Source organism: Nicotiana tomentosiformis, chromosome 4 (assembly GCF_000390325.3).
Source record: "Nicotiana tomentosiformis chromosome 4, ASM39032v3, whole genome shotgun sequence".
Lineage (NCBI taxonomy): Eukaryota > Viridiplantae > Streptophyta > Magnoliopsida > Solanales > Solanaceae > Nicotiana > Nicotiana tomentosiformis.
Window position 1 is genome coordinate 43,306,177 of NC_090815.1, and position 18,357 is coordinate 43,324,533.

The 18,357-nt window shown below is 37.5% G+C and overlaps 1 pseudogene; it reads right to left on the reverse strand.

Annotated features, from left to right (window-relative positions):
- Window positions 1-829: 829 nt before the first annotated feature.
- Window positions 830-17,098, reverse strand: LOC117280886 (uncharacterized; annotated as a pseudogene).
- Between the last annotated feature and the right edge of the window lie 1,259 nt (window positions 17,099-18,357).

Consider the following 18,357-nt stretch of genomic DNA (forward strand, 5'->3'; position numbering starts at 1 on the left):
GAAAATCTTCTGTACGCCTCGTCGGAAAGCTCACCGGAAAACCGATAAATCTCCAAAAGAAAGAACGAACTTTGCCGGAAAATCAATACTGTAATTCCAAGAACCCGGACTTGATTCTCAAGAAACACAAAAGTAAAAGGGAAATTAAACTGAAATGCAGATGGAGAGAGAAGAAAAATTCAATTTATTATCTGCTATAAGATCTTTATATGACTGTTGTTGGAATACAGTTGGTTCTTGGGCTGCAAAGATGATGGAATAAGTGAACTGCGAAGACAATGGGCACCCGGGGGTGGGGTGGATGGAAAAGATGATGCAACCGCAATGGAATATGTGAAAACAGTTGTCTTTTTGGCTCAAGAAGATAGTGGTTCTAGGTGGAGAAGATGGCGGCAATGATGATTATGGATGGATAACCGAGTTAGATGCTTCCAATTTTCCTTGTAATGAAGAACGAAAATCAATCCAGTTTCAGTTGGACGGGAAAATGGGGTCGTAACAAAAGCAGCAACAAAAATATGGAAAAAGTGACGGCCGCATACATCATTGAATATAACTTATAATAACATGCCAAATGCAACAAAAGAACTCCAGTCGATCTTTTATTATAGCTTCTACAGAAAGGGGAGGCTTACTAGAGTTCAGAATAATTGTGGTGTGCGCTGTAATATCCCCATATCGAAGATTCCATCGGTATGAAGAAACAATAAACTTACAGTTAAAGAGATGCTACCAGACAAGTAAATGATTCAACAGAACATAAGGGAAACATGCAAAAAAGGGAGAAAAGTGAGTCACAATCTCTTCTGGAATTTTAACCAAGAAACTCTTTCCAAATCAAATATGTTATCAACTATGATTTCTCAATAATAACAGAAATATTCATACAGTAGCTCCCCATGGGATAAGACAACGACAACAATGAGACATATCAAAGGCCCCAGATGGATATGGCATTTTAATTGTTCCTAAGACACCAATAATAACAGCAGGCACACCCATAAGCCTACCAAGCACCAAAAACCATTGTTAGCCAAAACAGATAACAGAATAACAGAAATACAGGCTACACTTTTCATGTAGAAGAGAAGGATAGATCTCTTTTACAATAAGAAAGATTTACTCAGCAGAAAACAAATACTAACAACCAGCAGTCCACAGACGCCAAATTTGGGTTGGGATTACTACTGAAGCATGCTGATAAATATATTTGTCTGCCCCTAGTGGAAACTGTATTCCTCTTTCACGGAACCAAAAATAAAATACCTTCATACTGAAACCAATTCTGAATCCGCCTTCTTAACTGTCAAGCTCTTATATGGAGAATTGGCACAGGAACATAATCCCGGCTTTTTCCCATACAAATGGGGTAACATGTCCCATAAGGCTGGAATAAGGCACTGTAACTTCCTTGCATGAGTTGGACAATGCCTTTCATGGTAGATCATACCCAAGTAAGGTCATAGAACGCCTTTGTTCTTGACAGGGTAATCAGTGTATCGAGGATCACGTGGCTTAAATTCTTTGAATTCCATTGCTGACTCATCAATATTAGCAGTGTGGGTACCATGACCAGTGTCAAGATTGAGATTTGGTAGGATATTGCAGCTCTTAGCAATCTTGGTGACAGCTAGAGCTACACTATCTCCTTTCCCAGAGCGACTTCTTTTCCATACTCCCAAGTAAATAGAAGAAACAGCACAGACCAGCTACTATAAAAATTGACATAGAAGTCCTAGTGTGTTGAAACTACAGACATCCAAACATCACAAACTGCACCAAAAATTGACCTTGATTATGAAAATGAAAAAGCTTGCAGCTCGATCCAAGTAATATGATAAATTGCTTCTTGAGGATTAAAGGTCATATCATTTGATATATGTGATTATCCAAACAAAACTTCTTCAATACAACAGTTCCACCTTAAAGTTCTCTCAGAATTGTAAGACTCCCCTCTCAATAATCCACAGAAGGAGCATCCACTCATACCAAATATTGTCTACTATTAACCACCTACAGGGCGAGATTGGATAAAGCTCCATTTGTCCACACTGAGGGAGAAGATGGACATACCAACAAATGCAGATCACAATAGTAACCAGCACAGATTTTAAAAACTCAGCACCACCACTTGGAACAAAGTTATATCTTTTAGTGGTCTGATAGTTCTGTTTTCTACATAACGCCAATGTTCCAATCCATTACCAAACGCTCAAATAAGATTAGTTGGCTCCAGTATACTGAAAGGGGTACATTCAATCTAACTTTGCCTTAATCCAGAACATGGATCAGATATATGAGTGCTCTGTATCTATTCTACTCTTTTCTGGCACACTTCATTCTAATACTACAATTTTGTCGCAAATTACGACAAAGACAAAAGCACCAATAGGTAGACAATCACCCATTATTCATGAAAGAGAAAGCCATGAAATGCTTCTATTGCAGCAAAATACTACCGAAACTAATTCTCAAACATCGACTGAACGAAAAATCCAAAAAAAAAAATATCATATCTAAGTAATGCTTTGCTGAATTCTCCAAACCCTCAATTGATTATTTACAAATCCTTCTGTAAACTTTGAAAATCTCTCTTTTGTTTCGTAAAAATCCTCCAAATACAGAATGACATGGAAAATTCTTAACTAAGATGCATTACATCACAATGCATACATTAGCGTAGCCTTAGAACAATATTAAAATTGTCTCCCTCTGATGTATAGGTCACGGGTTCGAACCGTGAAAACAACCACTATTGCATGCATTATGGTAGGCTATCTACGTTAAAGCAGGATGATTTGTGCACCGGCTCCCTTTAAGATACATTACATCCTTGGAGGACCTCTAAATCCGTTACTCTAAATATTTTACCACTATCGTCAGCAATGGTTAACACCTGCTACAAGCACAACTAATTTTTTTTTATTTTAGAGACAAAGATTTTTTAATTCAAGTGGAACAATTTCTTCATTGAAGAGCATCTTCTTCAATAAATAGCATACGGCTTTCATCCTCATTAAACAAACCAAGTAGATTGGAATTGCGAGCATATTTAGCATATTCCTTTTTTGACCTAAGTCGTCTTTCCCGGCCCAAGCATCCCACCAGTTTAATATAACATCAAGATTTGACCATCCTTTGATTACTCATCATCCTATCTTACCATCACTTCATCAAAACACATCATTTCTCAATACACACTAAATCATAGTTCATAGTGATGATGTATGACAAAATAGTGGGTTTTGAGATGCGATGTATAAAATAGGAGGACAAAGAAACAAAGATTCGCAAATCTAAATGTTATCAACTGTTGGAATGACTGGACAAGGGAAGAGGGATTTTGGTCAATCTTACCGACAACACTCTTGTACTGGGTTTCTCGGATCCCTTATCAAAGAATACTGAAACATCAGCATATAAAATACCTCACACATAAATACTGGAACAGGGAAGTAAAGGAACTGAGCTTCAGAGCTGACGGCTGACCTAGCATCAGCAACACATAAATAAGGGTGAATCATAAAGTTTTAGGATGTAACTTATATTTGTAAAACTATTCCATGTTTTGAAAATAATTATATTGTGGATGTCCATTTATTACTCCGCTATAGATAATCTTCCTAAAGAAGATTATCTATTTAATACTCTGTTGAAGTTTATCTATAAGCAGCTGATACAGGCAGGTTGCAAGCAGCTTCTTATTAAACAGGCAGGTTGCAAACAGCTCATGCAGACAGCTTACATGTAGCTAAAGAAAAGCCTTGCAGCTGCTTCCTGAAAAGCCTCGCAGCTGCTTCCTTTCTTCTATAAATAGAGGAGTTTTCAGTTCATTATGTACATAAGTTTGAAGTTTGAATAATATATCAGTTTCTCTCTATACTTGTCTTTACTTTACAGTTTTTATTTTATAACACGTTATCAGCACGAGACTCTGCCATCTCGAGAAAATACTTTGAAAGTATCAGAGGTACGAACTTTTTTTTTCTAAATAATGTCAAATCTTTCTTAACTTGAGTTTATAGCCCTGGATATATTGGGTAAAAGCTACATGTCTTAGGTGCTTGATGCCGAAATTTATCTTGATGCGATGGGTCTGGCAGACACCATCAAAGATAAAAATCAGGCATCAAACCAAGACCGTGCCAAAGAAATGATATTCCTATGCCATCACCTTGATGAGGGTCTAAAAATAAAATATCTTACTGTTAAAGATCCAGTCATAATGTGGAATAATTTGAAAGATAGATATGACCACCTGAAGATGGTCGTTCTTCCACAGGCACATTATGATTGGACTCATCTAAGGCTACAAGATTTTAAATCTATCAGTGAGTATAATTCTGCTATGTTCAGAATTATTTCCCAATTGAAACTATGTGGTGATAATATTACTAATCATGATATGTTGGAGAAAACTTTCACCACTTTTCATGCCACAAATATGCTCCTGCAGCAGCAATATCGAGAGATGGGATTTAAAAAGTATTATGAACTTATTTCACATCTTTTTGTAGCCGAGCAACATAATGGGCTATTAATGAAAAACCATGAAAGTCGACTTACTGGTTCTTGTCCATTCCCTGAAGTGAATGAGACGAACTTCCACCAAGCTAAGCGTGGAAGAGGACGTGGCCCCAGTCGTGGTCGGGGAGAAAACTCTAATCGTGGTAATAACAATGCACCAAAGAACCCTCCTCACCACAAGCAGTGGAAAAGGAAGGAACAAAAGCATGAAGCGGTGCAAGCAACAAAGCCAGAAAATGCATGCTATAGATGTGGAGGAAAAGTGCACTGGTCACGTATATGTCGTACGCCAAAGCACCTAGTTGAGCTGTATCAAGCCTCCCTGAAGAAGACAGAGAAAAATATTGAAGCAAATTTTATTTCTGAAGATAATTTAGACTTCATGCATTTGGATGTAGCTGACTATTTTGCACTCCTAGAAGGAGAAACAAGTCATGTGATCGGTAGTGAATCTGTAAAAATGTAAATATTTTAATTTTTGTTGTTTGTAGTAGATAGTATGGTTATGTAATTGTTGTACATAAATAAAAGTTATGCTTTGATAATAATATTTACTATCATATTTATTTTGTTTATGTGGATAATCCTCAAATTATGTTTGGATCAAAGACCAATCATGAAGATATTTGTGTAATTGATAGTGGAACAACTCATGCCATATTCAAAGATCAGAAATACTTTTCTTATTTGCATAAGGAAAAAGCAAATATTTTTACAATTTCTGATAATATAAGTTTGATTAAAGGCTCTGGAAGAGCTATTGTATTTCTGTCTAAGGGAACAAAACTTATTATAGACAATGCATTATTCTACTCCAAGTCCCGAAGAAACTTGTTGAGTTTTATAGATATCCGCCGAAATAGGTATCATGTTGAGACAATAGATGAAATGAACGTGGAATATCTTTGTATTACAAAGAATATTTCTGGCCAGAAATGCATTGTAGAAAAGTTACCAACTTTATCTTCTGGCTTATACTATTCAAAGATTAGTACAGTTGAAGCACACTCTATCGTAAACCAGAAGTTTACTGATTCAAATACTTTTGTGCTTTGGCATGGCCGTTTGGGCCATCCTGGATCAATAATGATGAGATGAATTACTGAAAATTCGAGTGGGCATCCATTAAAGAACCTGAAGATTCTTACAAATGATGAATTTTCTTGTGATGCTTGTTATAAAGGCAAAATGATCACTAGACCATCACCAATGAAGGTTGGCATTGAGTCCCCTACCTTTTTAGAACGTATGCATGGGGATATATGTGGACCTATTCACTCACCAAGTGGGCTATTTAGATATTTTATGGTCCTAATAGATGCATCTTCAAGATGGTCTCATGTTTGCCTACTATCATCTCACAACCGGGCGTTTGCAAAGTTATTAGCCCAAATAATTCGATTAAGGGCACAATTCCTAGATTATCCTATAAAGGCTATTCGCCTTGATAATGCTGGAGAATTCTCATCTCAAGCTTTTGATAATTACTGACTATCAGTTGGAATAAAAGTTGAACATCCTGTAGCTTATGTTCATACTCAAAATGGCCTTGCAGAGTCATTTATTAAACGACTGCAATTGATAGCAAGACCACTACTTATGAAAATAAAATTGCCCACTACTATTTGGGGCCATGCTATCTTGCACGCAGCATCACTTATCCGTCTCAGACCAACACATTATAATAAATATTCTCCGTCACAATTAGTTTTTGGTCATGAACCAAATATTGCCCATCTACGAATTTTTGGATGTGTTGTATATGTGCCAGTAGTACCACCACAGCGCAGTAAGATGGGCCCCAAAAGAAGGTTAGGAATATATATTGGGTTTGAATCACCCTCTATTATTCGCTATCTTGAACCATTGACGGGAGATTTATTTACTCCTCGATTTGCAGATTGTCGATTTGATGAAACAAATTTCCCATAATTAGGGGGAGAGAAAAAGGAAATCAAAAGAGAAATTGTGTGGAAAGTTTCATCATTATCTCATTTTGATCCACGTACCCCTATATGTAATCAGGAGGTCCAGAAGATCATCCATTTACAAAATATAGCAAATCAAATGCCAGACGTGTTTACTGATTTGAAAAGGATAACTAAGTCACATATCCCTGCAGAGAATGTGCCTATACAAATTGATGTCCCAGCAGGACCATCTACTAGCATAAGAACTAGTGAAACTAAAGCACGCCTGAAGCGTGGTAGGCCTTTGGGTTCTAAGGATCGAAATCCTAGAAAAAGAAAATCGACAAATGATCAAAATGATATTATGAAGGGATCTCCTGAAGAGACCCAAGATCTGATTAGTTCTGAGATTCTTGAAGAAATCAATGAACCCGAGACTCAAGTGAGTGAGGAACTTTTAATAAGTTCTACTTGTGATGGGATTAATTTAAATCGATCTGAAATAGTGGTGAATAATATTTTTGCATATAATGTTGCAGTTAACATTATGCAAGATAGTGAGGATTGTGAACCCCGGTCTGTCGAAGAATGTCAACAAAGATCTGATTGGCCAAAATGGCAAGGGGCAATTCAATCATAATTGAACGCACTTGCTAAAAGAGAGGTCTTTGGACCAGTAGTCCAAACACCTGCTGGTGTAAAACCAGTTGGTCATAAATGGGTTTTTGTGCGAAAAAGGAATGACCAAAATGAAGTTGAAAGATACAAGGCTCGCCTTGTCGCACAAGGATTCTCACAATGACCTGGAATCGATTATGAAGAAACATATTCACCAGTTATGGATGCCATAACATTTCGATATCTTATCAGTTTAGCCTTACATGAAAGGCCTGGAATACATCTAATGGATGTGGTTACAACTTATCTGTATGGGTCACTTGATAATGAAATTTACATGAAAATCCCTGAAGGATTTAAAATGCCTGAAACATATTCAAAATCTCGGGAAATGTACTCAATCAGATTACAAAGATCCTTGTACGGTTTAAAGAAATCTGGGCGCATGTGGTATAATCGCCTCAGTGAATATTTGCTGAAAGAGGGTTACATAAACGATGTTATTTGTCCATGTATTTTTATAAAGAAAATGGCTTCAGAATTTGTTATACTTGTTGTTTATGTTGATGATATAAATCTTGTTAGAACTTCAGAAGAGCTCCAAAAAGTAATTGAATATCTTAAGAAAGAATTTGAGATGAAAGATCTTGGAAAGAAAAAACTTTTTCTTGGTCTGCAAAATGAATATTTAGCAGACGGGATCTTTATCCATCAATCTGCCTATACAGAAAGGGTCTTAAAACGCTTTTACATGGACAAAGCGCACACATTGAGTACACCAATGGTTGTTCGATCACTTGAAATGACTAAAAATTTGTTCCGACCTCCAGAAGAGGGTGAGGAATTCCTTGGTCCCGAAGTATCCTATCTCAGTGCAATTGGTGCACTAATGTATCTTGCTAATGCTACAAGGCCTGACATAGCATTTTCTGTTAATTTACTAGCAAGATATAGTTCTTCTCCTACACGGAGACATTGGAACGAGATTAAGCATATATTGCAATATTTAAAGGGAACTCTTGATATGGGTTTATTTTATGCTAACAAAGATAGTACAGATCTTGTTGGTTATGCAGATGCAGATTATTTATCTGATCCCCATAAAGCTAGATCTCAAACCGGGTATCTGTTTACATGTGGAGGTACTATCATATCATGGCGCTCCATAAAGCAATCTATTATTTCTACTTCTTCAAATCATGCTGAAATAATAGCTATTCGTGAAGCAAGTAGGGAATGCGTATGGTTGAGATTAATAATTCATTTTATTCGAGAAAAATGTGGTTTGGAATGTGAGAAAAGACCCAAAATTTTATACGAAGACAATGCTGCATGCATAGCCCAATTGACGGGAGGATTTATAAGAGGAGATAGAATGAAGCACATTTCACCAAAATTATTCTACACACACGATCTTCAGAAAAATGGTGACATTGATGTGCAACAAATCCGTTCAAGTGACAATCCGGCAGATTTGTTCACTAAATCTTTACCAACTTCAACTTTTGAGAAGATGGTATACAAGATTGGAATGCGGAGACTCAAATATTTGAAACAAGATTTTAATCAGGGGGAGTAAAATACACGATGTACTCTTTTTTCCTTACTAAGGTTTTTTCCCACAGAGTTTTCCTTATAAGGTTTTTAATGAGGGAGCTAGCAATGCATATTACTAAATATGTGTACTATTTTTCCTTCACTAGGAGTTTTCCCACAAGGTTTTTTCCTAGTAAGGTTTTAACGAGGCATAATACCTTTTAATGAACATCCAAGGGGGAGTGTTATGAAAATAATTATATTGTGGATGTCCATTTATTACTCCGCTATCGATAATCTTCCTGAAGAAGATTATCCATTTAGTACTCTGTTGAAGTTTATCTACAAGCAGCTGATGTAGGCAGGTTGCAAGCAGCTCAATGAAATGATTTGCAGCAGCTTCTTATTAAACAGGTAGGTTGCAATCAGTTCATGCAGACAACTTACAAGTAGCTAAAGAAAAGCCTTGCAGCTGCTTCCTTTCTTCTATACATAGAGGAGTTTTCAGTTCATTATGTACATAAGTTTTAAAGTTGAATAATATATCAGTTTTTCTCTATACTTGTCTTTACTTTACAGTTTTTATTTTATAACATTCCACCGTTAATAATAGAGAAAAGGGATGGATTTATCCGTGGACTTTCAACTTTGCTAAATAGCCTACATTCCCTCATTGAACATTATATAACTAAGTATTCTTAATTTTGAGATAACTAGGCTTATGGTACGCTTGCACCTATATTAATTACATAATTTTTAAAATATTATTCCACTATATATTTGGCTAATTTAAAATTATATAATAAAAATTAAAAAAATATTATTCTTGAAAATGCTGAATGTTATTCCCATTTAGTTAACTCAATAAATGAAGAAATTATGTCCGACATAAAGTTTTAGATGCTTTATTGTGATTTATGACGATGGTCTTATAAAAATTATTGTTATTTTAGTGACATAATACTGAAAACAAAACACAAAAGAGAATAAAAAAGGTTGGTCTTATAGCTCCCAAAATATTATTATTGACAATATAAAGTCTAAATTGTTGCACCCTATATTTTCGTACATAAAAGTACGCCATAAAAAAATTGATGAAAGATAAAAAATGAGATGTTACATCCCGCATTTTAGTACGTTAAAATTTATCGTAAGTTAACCGACGTAAGTTCAGGAATGAGATTATTTTGAGATTGTGAGCATTATGCTATTTCAAACAAGTGATGAGTGAATTCGTGAAGGAGAGAGAGTAAGCAAATCAAAGAAAATGAATTTCATCGAAGTTTGACATTTTGGGACAAAAGACGGCTCGAGCTAAAATACCCGGTATTTATGGACTAGTACCATACAAGGTACCACATGACCATGATAGTAAGGTGTATAAAGTGTATTAAAAGTGAGTAGTATTTTACGTAATTTGAGATAATTCTTATTATGTGGGTAATTGGTTAATTATTGGTTAGTGGGGTTAACAAATTAATTAAGGAATTAAGTGGGTAATATTGGATAAGGATAACCCCTTAATGTGACAGCTCACAAAGTCACAACCTATGACTCTTAGGGGTCGTTTGGTAGGGTGTATTAGAATAGTGCGGAATAAGGTGTATTAGTAATGCATGGGTTAGTAATACAAGCATTAGTTATGCATATATTATTTCTTATCTACTGTTTGGTGTGGTATATTACAATTATAATGCATTGCATAATTTTTAAGAAAAATAGTTGTTTACAAAAATGCCCTCCATATTCTCAAGCTTTAAGGGACTTTAAAGATAATTTTGTCTTTAACCAACTTAATGCATGCATTAGTAGCCTTGGTATTACTAATGCCATGGTTTTCTATGCATTACTTATACATAGAATAATACCAAGTATGATGTATAACTAATACAAGTATACACATGTTGAAAAAATGTACCAAACAAGATATTAGTAATGCATAGAGTTAATGCTTGCATTATTTTTTCTATTACCTCATACCAAACCACCCCTTAAATCATTCTTCAATGTGGCATTTTAAGAGATTTGGGTGGCCAACTAAGCCACAAATGTAGGGCCCACTCCCAAAGGTTAGAGAAAACCTTTTCTAATTCATTTTTTGAATCTCTACAATGACAAGGAAGTTTCAGCAACTCATTCAAAATATTATCAACGTGACTTTGCTACCAAAATTCATACAAGACCACATAATACAATAGTAACGTGAGTTACTTCAAGAATTCATGCGAGATTGTGTCTTAACAAAGGAAAGCCACTGTAAGTCTTAGGAACGTGAGGTTCATATATCAAACCGTGAGATTTGGCAATTATAAGGGAGTACAGTGCAATCTTTCTCAAGAATATCATACGAGGTTTTAATTGATATGAGGTATGTCGGCAGTAACGGGATTGTAACGAACTGCTATTGTGGTAGGAAGATATCTTGGAATATGTTTTTGGCCTGATGCATCCTTTTTAGTCCTATACGGTGTATAGATACAAGAATTGGGTCTTATAAGAAATTCTAGATGTTAGAGATTGGGTTCTAAGGTTTATGGACTAAGGTTAAAGAACAAATCTTTAGTTAGGTTGTGTTGACAGGCTTATATGGATTGAAGTGACGTGGGATCATCTATGGGTATATGTATGCTGAGTTTATACAGTGATTTGATGGCTTTGAAACGAGTCTTGGCACGTCAGAGGACAAACGTATGTTTAAGTGGGAGAGAATATAACGACCCGAACGATCGATTTGAGCATTGGCATTTCGTTTGATGGTTTAAGTTCTTGAGTAGCTTCATATGATGTATTACGAATTCCTTGCATGGTTGGTATTGATTCTCGGGAGTTGAAGAGTTGACTAAGGTTGAAGAGTTGACTAAGGTTTGACATTTGTATAAACGGTCTCAGATTCATATTTTTATGGTTCCAATAGGTTTGTATGGTGATTTTGTACTTAGGCTTATGTCAGGATTTGTATTTGGAGGTTCTTAGGATGATTTGGCTCTTTTTGTCAAAAGTTGACAATTTGAAGGTTTAGTGATTTATAAGTTTAGCCATGAGTTGATTAAATGGCTATTGGGATTAGATTGCTATTATGAGACTTGTAATAGGTCCATCACTTTATTTGGAACTTGTGTTCAAAGTTTGATTTCATTCCGAGTTGATTTGATATGATTCGAACGCGTTCGATAAGGTTTGAAGGTTTGAATGTTAAGAGAATAACCTTGGTCTTTGATTCTTGGTTTTGATATTATTTATGATGTTTAAAGCTTTTGGATAAGTTTGAATAATATATTTGGACTTGTTGGTATGATTGGACGGGGTCCCGGGAGCCTCGGGTGTGATTCAGGGTGGTTTCAGACCAGGTTTGGTGATGTTTGAGTTGCTGGTTTTTAGCAGGTGAGGGTATTCTTCGCGATCGCGGTAAGTGTAACGCATTCACGTAGAGTATTCTGGTATTGGGTCTGTTGCTCATTGCATTCGTAGAGCATAACCTCGTTCGCGTAGTATTAGTTCTAGGTGTGCCGTGTTCGCGTGTCAGTGTCGCGTTTGCATGGTAAAGATCGCGTTTGTGAGGTGAAGATTGCGTTCGCGAGACGGAAGGAGTACTAGTCGTCGCGATTGCATGGTTGAGGCCACAATTGCATATGGTATTTTTGTCAGATGCATGGCTTGTGCTTCGCGGACGCGGAGAGGGGCTCGCGTTCGCGAAGAGTACTGCTGGGCAGTATATTAAGTTGTCATTTTCGGACTTTGAGCTCATTATATCATATTTTGAGATTGGGAGCTCAGATTGAGGCAATATTTTAGGTGATTTTCACCCACCTGGGTTGGGTAAGTGCTCTTGACTCAGATTTGTCTATTACTCATGATTCTATCTTTGATTTATGTATTTTATTGGTGAATCTAAGAGAGAAAAATTGGGAGGTTTTGGCAAAACTTTTTTAAAGTGAGAAATGGAGATTTGAACCCCGATTTGGACTTGGTTTTGGATGAGACTTGTATATTTGGACTCGTATTTGAATTGGTTTTCAGAATTTGTGAGTTCCTTTGGGTTCCGGGTGCGTATCTCGGTTGACTTTGAATATTTGATTAAAGATTCGACCATTATTGTTTGGGTTTGATTCCTATGGAATTATTTGATGTTATTGAGTTGTTTTTGGCTAGATTCGAGCCGTTCGAAGGTCGATTCGTACGACATTTTTTAGTATTGATTTGGCTTTTTAAGGTAAGTGTCTATAACGACCCAGCCGGTCATTTTGTGCATTGTAGCCTCGTTCCCCTATTTATTGCTTCTATTATGTTCATTTGTGGTTATGTATGTGACTTGTCAGGGTAGTTGGTTTGGTTTTGCGGATGTTTGAGAGTAAATTGGGACTCTTTGTTCCAAGGTTGGAAGCTTAAATTGGAAAAGTTGACCGAAGTTTGAATTTTGTGTAAACGACTTTGGAATGTGGTTTTAATGGTTCTGATAGCTTTATATGGTGATTTTGTATTTAGGCGTATGTCCGGATATTGATTTGGAGGTCCATAGGTTAGTTTGAGATGTTTTGGCGAAAGTTGAAAAGTTAAAGGTTTGAAAGGTTGAGAGGTTTGACTGAGAGTTGACTTTGGTGATATCAGATTCCAATTTTCGTTCCAAAAGTTTGAATAGGTCCTTTGTGTCATTTGGGACTAGTGTGAAAAATCTGAGGCTATTCAGAGTTGATTTGGTATGGTTCGACATTAGTTTTAGAAGTTGGAAGTTCGTTAGTTTTATTAGGCTTGAATTGATGGGTGATTCGTGATTTTGGTGTTGTTTGATGTGATTAGAGGCTTCAAGTAAGTTTGTATTGTGCTTTAAGACTTGTTGGTATATTTGGATGGGGTCCTTGGAGCCTCGGATGTGATTCGGGTGGTTGGCGTATCATTATGGACCTTGAAGGATTGCTGAAGCTTGGAAGTTATGGTGTAATCACACCTGCGATGGAATTACCGCAGATGCGACACCATATAAGCGGCCATGGAATCACAGGTGCGTGTTTGGTCCAGTGCTGGTGAAGGTAGCAGGTGCGAAGATTGACCGCATCTGCGAGTTCGCAGATGCGGATAAGGGGTCACAGAAGCGGGGAATGGTTGGCAGAGCGAGGACCGCAGATGCGGGAGGGTTCTGCAGGTGCGGACCCGCAGAAATGGGAATTGGACCGTGTCACGACCCAAATCGGAGGGTCGCAACGGGCACCCAGTGCCTTACTCAACCGAGTACATACATAACATATCTTTCTTATCACACCATCTATCACGCCCCAATCTCAGGGAGCACGACCGGCGCTCAACCGAGTGAACCCGGTCGAGCAGGCCTATTAGATACTTTCTACCCAACTCACCCATGATCAAGAGAAGACATGATTTCATTAATTGGATAGTAGGAAGATCATATATACAATACCTAATTGTCCATTGGTTACATCATTTTTAAGTTTCAAGATACACACATTCTTATGATTCGAGTGGAACAAGAGATCAAAACACAACATAATCTGTTTGACTTTTCTAGCATCCATGTACAAACCACATAGTGTCTATAGAGCCTCTAAAAGATACAAAAGAGTGTTATGATAGTACCGGCAACAAGGTCCCGGCTATACCTCAAAACGTGATAATGATATGAACAAAAGATACAATACATGACCCCTGGATGAAGTGGTGCTCACCAAGTCTGTTGGGAAGATGATGTACCACTATTGCTGATCAACACTGCCTGTTATAGAACCACCTGCATCCATTTAAAGATGTAGTGCCCCCGACAAAATGGACGTTGGTACTGTCGAATAGTACTAGTATGTAAAACTAAACACCATCTCAATTGAATGAATAATAATACAAGGGGGAACAATCAAGAATTCAATAAGAGCTTCAAATAATACTAAAACATCAAGTTAAGGATCACATAAGTTTTCAAGTCAATTTCCATGTTATTAGGTTGGGTGATCTTTAGAGCCAATATACCATAATTCACAATACCAATGTATTCTTACACAGAGTCCGATCACGACCCGATCGGCTAGGTCGTCTAATTTGAGACATCAACCATAACCACAATTTCAATTATCATTTCCAGCACAATCACCACCATGTGTGCAGCATGACGCCCGATCACGGCCCGATCGGCTAGGTCGTCTCACCTGAGACATTACCTTTTCAATCAATCATCTCAATTCACACTTCTTTCACATCTTTTCAATTCATTGGCATGAGTGGAGTCAATTAGAAAGTCATTCTTGGCACTTGGCCGAATTTCATAATTCCAGTTTCCCCTTTCCACATTCAAACATCTTTATCATTATCAACAACAATAAGGTTTCCCATTCAAGACATTAAATTCACATATGAGCAATTTGGGAATCTTAGGCACATAGAAGCTTTTCATACAATTTGGCATAACAACCTTTATTTCGATCTTGAGTTGAAATTTTAACATTTTTAACACATATTCCACATTTTGAACACATCCTAAAACGGCAAGATGGCATGATGAAGCATTTAGAATAAATATTGAACATACACCATTCAACACAAATACATTAGGAATATCCAATTCTATAATGATCAATTTGGGACTTACACCAATTACGTGAACACCGTGGGATTCGATTCTAAGAAAAAGGGGGTTTAGCCAACATACCTCAATTGAGCTTCCTTTTAAATCTAAAACGTTACGGAATTCTTAGCACTTCGATCTATTTTAGAAATATAACAATTTGGACCAAAATTAGGAAGATGGTCATGATTCTAGCTCATTTGAGCACATTATCAAACACTAGGTGTGCATTAATGTTTTAAGGTCCTTTCATGGAGGATTCCATCATCCCACAACCCATTATCTACCATTTTTAGCTCACAACCTTCCCACATTTATTGATAACACATGCATGCAAGATAAAAATCCCCCATACCCAAGAATTGTCTTTCTAACTATCCCATTGTTTGGTAGATTTTCGAAATTAAGAGCTAGGGCATAGATTCTTACCTTTAAGATGAGGACTATCTTGATAATCTTCAAAGATTGAGCAAGAATTGTTGGATATTAGGTAGAAGGTTACTTCCCCACTCTAAGGACTCTTTCTCACTCTAAAACAATCAGAAATATGATAAAAAATGGACTATGGTAAATGTTTTAAGGAAATAGGGTCGGGTTTAAAAACCCAAAAATGAAGCTCCGGAACAGGTCCGCATATCGGCCGCCCAATTTGGTGCCAAAACCTAGAAAATATATGTTTGGGTTTACGATAGTTATGCGGCCCGCAGACTCATTCTGCGGTAGCATATTGCGCCGCAGAACCTCCCTCCGCAAAAAACCTAAGACTGATTATGGGATCAAAGTGCGGCCCGCGAAATGGTTGTGCGGTTGCATAATTGGCTGCGTAATTGACATAAAAAATTTCCCAGGTAGCTGCTTCACTCTGCGGCCATTCTGCGGCCCGCAAAGTTATTATGCGACCGCATAATGGGCCGTAGAATTGCCTATTTCTGCAAAATATTTTCCTTCAACTCCCCAGCGCACTGTTCAATCCAAAATGTCCAAAAATATTAGTAACCTCTACTCCTAACCCGACATCACGTAACCCCGATTTTTAGGAAATATTTTACGGGGCCTTACATCCTCCCCCACTTAAGATCATTCGTCGTCGAATGAGGGTCAAGGTTTACTATTAGCACCTTATGCAACTCAGTTTTCATACCACACACCAGCAGCCCCAAATTTGACTAACTCCCTAAATTTCCAAATATTTCGCTAGAGTTTCCCCTATAACTAGGCCTATCAACTTGTCAGAGAGCCCCAGAAACACATCCTCAAAACATATACACAATCCAACGATGTAACATAACACAAAACAATACCAAATGTGGCCTCACAAGCAATATATTACCAGATAGGAACACCCTTAACCTCAATTGTACAAATGATACATAATTCATAGAAAGTAACTCTTAGAATTTTCATTAATTACAACTTTATAAATACATGGCTATTAAAACAAATAAGAATACTTTTTCTTCATTTCTTCCTCTGCTTACCAAGTAGCCTCTTCAACCTGTTGGTTTCTCCATAGCACTTTTACGGATGCAATTTCTTTATTTCTCAACTTTCGGACTTGCCGATCAATAATAGAAACTGGAATTTCTTCATATGACAGTTCCTCATTAACTTCAATTGTCACAACCGGCACAATAGCTGATGGATCTCCAACTACCTTCTTCAACATAGACACATGGAACATCGGGTATACTAATGACATCTCAGGTGGTAGCTCAATCTTGTACGCTACCTCACCGATCCTCTGAATGATTATGTACGATCCGACATACGTCGAACTCCATTTCCCTTTCTTACCAAATCGCATTACACCTTTCATGGGGGAAACCTTCAAGAATACCCAATCATCTTCCTTGAACTCTAAGTCTCTGTGACGTACATCCGAATAGGATTTCTGATGACTCTGAGCAGTCTTTAACCGTTCCTTGATGATTTTACATTTTTCCATAGCCTGATGCACGAGGTCTGGCCCTATCAACTCAGCTTCCTCAATTTCGAACCACCCAATGGGAGATCTACATCTCCTACCATATAATGCCTCAAATGGTGCCATTTGAATACTAGCATGAAAGTTGTTGTTATAAGCAAACTCTATGAGTGTCAAATGATCATCCCAACTACCCTTGAAGTCAAGAACACAAGCACGCAACATGTCCTCAAGAGTCTGAATAGTCCGCTCTGCCTTCCCGTCGGTCTGTGGATGGAAGGCTATACTAAGATTCATCTGAGTACCCAAACCTTGCTGAAATTTCTTCCAAAACTTTACCGTGAACTGAGCCCCTCGATCGGAAATGATAGAAACTAGAGTGCCATGCAGCCTGACTATTTCCTTGATATACAACTGAGCATACTGTTCTGCTGTATCGGTAGATTTAACTGGCAAGAAAAGTGTTGATTTCGTGAGTCGATCCACAATCACCCAAATTGAGTCAAACTTGCATGGAGTGCATGGTAATCCCACCACAAAATCCATATTAATCATTTGCCACTCCCACATTGGAATTTCTATGTTCTGTGCCAACCCATCAGGCAGTTGGTGTTTGGCCTTTACTTGCTGACAATTCGGACACCTTGCCACAAAGTCCTCCACATTCCTTTTCATGTCATTCCACCAATAGACTTCCTTGAGATCATGATACATCTTCGTAGAACCTGGGTGCACGGAATACCTGGAAGTGTGAGCCTCGGTCATGATTCTTTCCCGGAGACCATCCACATTTGGAACACATAGCCGCCCTTGGTACCTTAGCGTATCATCATTCATGCCAAGAGTAAAAACCATAGTTTTATGTTTGTGAATCCCCTCCTTAAATTGTACCAACAATGGATCATCGTATTACTTCTCTTTGACTTCCACAACAAACAATGATTCAACCCTATTTTGCACAATTACCCCTCCTTCACATGAGTCTGCAAAACGAACTCCACAACTAGCTAATTGGTGAACCTCCCTGGCCAATGACCTTCGACATGCCTCCAAGTGAGCCAAGCTACCCATAGATTTCTGGCTAAGAGCATTCGCCACAACATTGGCTTTCCCCAAGTGATATAGAATATCGATGTCGTAATCCTTGAGTAACTCAAGCCAACTTCTATGCCTCAGATTCAACTCCTTTTGTTTGAAAATATATTAAAGGCTCTTGTGGTCCGTGAATACATCCACATGGACCCCGTACATATAATGACACCAAATCTTCAATGCAAAAA